Here is a 4,254-nt window from a genome sequence, read left to right on the forward strand (position 1 = left end):
AATATGCCCTTGAGAATTCCTATAGAAGCCCATGTGCTGGTGTCAACATGGGTTTCTATGGGAATTCTCTACGGCATATTATCAAGCCCATTATCGCCACTTTAGCGGCAGTTTTTTGCCGCAAAAGCGATGATAATTTTAACGCAGTGCTTGATAATATGCCCCGTTGTTTTTATGTTTCTTGTAACAGCCATAAAATAGTGTTCTTTTAGATCAAAACATGATCTCACGTATGAGAAATGGTAGGGCGTCACAGAGATTATTTTCAGTAATGTTAGTGAGCATTATTGTTGTCATAATTAAACTTTCATAATTGCTTAATTAACCTTCTTGCTTTCTCAAATATGCTAAAAAATGCATCATTTACCCACTCTTTTCTCAGGGGAAGAATCCCACTCAACACCATCCACTCATCACTAACTTTTAGACTCACCACTTTCAAAATTCACCAGCCACTACTGATAGAATCTGACACATTCCCAGGTTTATAATATCTTGCAAATCTGGGAACGCATCAGAATCCATGGGTGCTGCATAGGAACACCCACAGCATCACCATGGAACGCCCCTTTCATGCAGAGTAATGCGTGAAAGGCATGGCTCTGAAAAGCCACACAGAGCGGCTTTGCAAGGCCTTGTAAATATGGGCCAACACACTGCTCCAAAGGATTGTCAAAAAAAGTGACACTCCAGTGGCACAAGGGGTTTGTATATATGCCGCTGGGTTTGGGAGGCACAACATTTTGACGCATTCCCAGGTTTACAACTCTTTGTAAATATGGGAATATGTCAAAATCCATGGGTGGGTGCACTGGAAAGTCCATACTCCACCCATGGAATGCCTCCCTGGAACAAGCTAACGCAAGGTAGCACTATGTGCTGGCTTACTTTTTTTTTTTTTACAAAGCCATACAGGCAGCGCAAATCACCCCTTGCATGGCTTTGAAAATCTCAATTAAGGACTTGCGTTGACTTGCGACACAAGGAAAATGCACGTCCTTAGTAAATCTGGGCCAGAGTCCACAATGAGAGAGTAATCCACGTGGCTGTGCCTCCCATGGCCAGTAAGAAAAGGCTTGGTCTCACATCCAAAAACAGCATACTTGTATAGGGTTCTGAACAAAGGATTTCATACATTCATTACAATTGTACATGGTTCCTACAGACTCAACCATTCAGAGTTAAATAGAGTAAAACATTTGCAAGAAAATGCATTTCAGAAGTCCCTCATAGTTCTACAAAATGGAGATTCTCGCAGACACCACCTGTACACAAATAAATAATGCTATATTTTGTTTGATTCTGTTAAGACAGCTGAGTGCAACCGTAAGGGCCATACTTATCAAGGGGTTGCTTTGCTTTTGCACCACACAAAAGCGATGTAAGCCATAAAAACACATGGAATAAAACATACATAAAACATTTGAGGGCAGATTTATGAGCCCCTTGCGCCTCATTTACACCGCCGTTGCGTCACTTTTGTGAAGCAGCGGCGGCGCAAATCCTGCGCCATGCTGCGGGGTATTTACAACTAGACGCATCTGGCAGATGCGTCACGTTGTAAAGCCCTGCACCACATGTAGGCGTTCTGGAGCAGGGGGGGGCGTTCCGGCGCAGGAACGCCTCCTAAAAGTGGCTGAGTGAAATCTACAGAACCCTGCGCCTGGCGTAAGGATTGACGCAGCATTGTGAAGATAGTTCCTCCAAAGCATTGCTGGAGCTGCGTCGCGGTTGCGACGCAACTCCGGCAATGCGCCACTTTTACGGCACAGATGCGTCACGCATCTGTGCCGTTTGCGGCGCATCCATGGTGGTGGAGCTGTGGCGCACAATAACTGGCGCATCCCTGCTGATATGCAGGGATGCGCCAGTTATTATGAATCTGCCCCTTTGCATTTACAGTATAGATGTGCAAAATTCTGTACAATAATATAACCAATCAAGCAAACCTATTATTCCTTGCTATGAAGCGGGCTCCTACAGCGTAAGGATTTAATGCCGTTTGTCTGTGGGTGCCTGGTACTTTTCAGTCTGTCTGGCACACTTTCAAAATGACCCTACAGATACCACGGGCCAGAAATACTAACAGTTCACGCAATGTAGCTCAACAATGCAAGTTGCTCTGCTGAGTTGCCTGAACGGGAGAGAGCTGAACTGCAGCCATACTTGCAAAGCTCTCCCACGGTGCTGGTGCGTTTGTGGCTGCCTATCGCTAATGCTGGCACCTGTTTGTGGGCATATTCCTGTTTGTATGTGTGCTGCATATTACAGCAGACTTTCAAAGAGGTAATAACAAGAAGAAATTAAGACCACCAGCTTTAGTTATGTTCATCATTTTGGGTCAAACCCAGATTTACAGGGCCTCATTTATGAAACGTTTTGCATTCCTGGGCAAAAACAGCGATGCAACACTTTTCATATCGCCATCCCTGCAACACCATGGATGCGCCGTATTTACAGTACGGCACTCCATGTCGCAAGGATTGACGTATCTGGTAGCGCAGTAATGACACATTGCTGGAGTGTGTCGGTAAACTGATGCAACTCCAGCAATGGTCTCATTCAACATGGGCGACTCCCATGTAAAAGGCCCTGCATCACTCCTTACGCCTGCTTGAAGCAGGCGTACGGATTGTGACACAGTCAAGTCATAGGAGTGATGCAGTGAAATCTCGTAGGTTTCACTGCACCATTTCTATGAGGCTTTTTTACATAGGAACACCTGCATACATTATACCTGACACAGGTGTAGTGTAGTGGAAGCTTTACAAAGTGACACATCTGCCTTGTGCGTCACTTTATAAATAGGGCGCAGTGTGGCTCATTTTTTTACGTCGCTGCAGCATCACAAAAAAGTGACGCAACGGCGGTGCATGCCTTCATAAATAAGGGCCTCAGGGGCATATTATCAAGATCAGGCATTACAATTATCGCCGCTTTAGTTGCAGGAAACTGCCGCTAAAGCGGCGATAATGGGCTTGATAATATGCCCGTGAGAATTCCAATAGAATACATGTTCTGGTGTGAACAGGGGCTTCCATTGGAACTCTCAAGGGCATATTATCAAGCCCATTATCGCCGCAATAGCGGCAGTTTCTAGCCGCTAAAGCGGCGATAATTTTAACGCCGGATCTTGATAATATGCCCCTCAGACTTTAGTAAATGTGGGTTTGCTTCAAAATGGTGGGATGCATGGAGACGCCCATGCTCCACCCCCTCGCTGTGCTGCCCTGTGACGCTGTTTTGTTTGTTATTAGTCACGCAAAGCCAGCCATGCAAATCAAGCGTTGCATGGGTTTGTGAATACCAAAATAGATTGTGCGCCATTCAGATGCAAAATCGTTATTAATCTTAATCAGATGTTAAAACCACATTAAGATACAATGTTTATACAATGTAATTATAATTTGGTATTTAACCAAGTTTTTATAAGTAGATTCTTTATAGCAAAAGTATCTCGGCTTGTAAACAGATGCAGCGGCGTGTGATGCTTTCTATTCACCAAGAGGTGGAGCACTAACATTTTATCTCAAGTCTGGGCTCCAAAAGCAGATTGAATTAATTCTGAAGTGAAGAAGTAAAAGTCTTCTTTTTTGGTAGTGGGGTGATCGGAGGGATTGCATTTACACATTGTTAGTGGTTGAAAAGGAAATAAAGAGTGGAAAGTCAGTTTCACACTCTGCTTTAATCACACAAATGACCAGATTTACTAAAATTTATCTTTATTTGACGTTTAATTCAGTCTCCTTAGAGACTGTCAAAAATTGCAATGGCGACTATATTTCAAATCGCCACAGCGGGGTATTGGGTAAAGTTTTCAATAAGCAATAATCGCGCCTCGGTTAAACCTCATTGGCTACGATACTGCCACTGCGCAAAGCTAAAGAAAACTTAGTCATTTGAGGTACCCACGGGAGATGAAATTTAGGACACCTACAGCGAGCAAAAGTCGACTTCACAGTTCACACATCACTCAAAAACACAGATTACAATAATTTGCCAGGTGCAATCTTCTGAACTATACTTTATGACGTGTCAACCTCATAAAATGATGTATTGCGCGCAGAGGATTCTGGGGGTCCAGGTGTCAATTAGCATATCCGTATATTAGGTCACTGCTTGAGCAAACATTCCTCCGCAGCAATAGAAGGACTCTTCAAAAGAGAGAGAGGTGCATGATATTGCTCCCTCAGGGTAGGCAAGGTTTTTGTCGACTCGGGGAAAGCTTGCTCCCGGCCAGCGAACCATGCAAAA

The 4,254-nt window shown here is 44.1% G+C and overlaps 1 non-coding gene across 1 annotated transcript; it reads right to left on the reverse strand.

Annotated features, from left to right (window-relative positions):
* Positions 1–3,742: 3,742 nt before the first annotated feature.
* LOC146783529 (U4 spliceosomal RNA) lies at positions 3,743–3,882 on the reverse strand. Its single transcript, XR_014971086.1, has one exon. It is a non-coding gene; the product is annotated as a U4 spliceosomal RNA (small nuclear RNA).
* Between the last annotated feature and the right edge of the window lie 372 nt (positions 3,883–4,254).

This window comes from Triturus cristatus, chromosome 11 (assembly GCF_964204655.1).
Source record: "Triturus cristatus chromosome 11, aTriCri1.1, whole genome shotgun sequence".
Classification (NCBI taxonomy): Eukaryota; Metazoa; Chordata; class Amphibia; order Caudata; family Salamandridae; genus Triturus; species Triturus cristatus.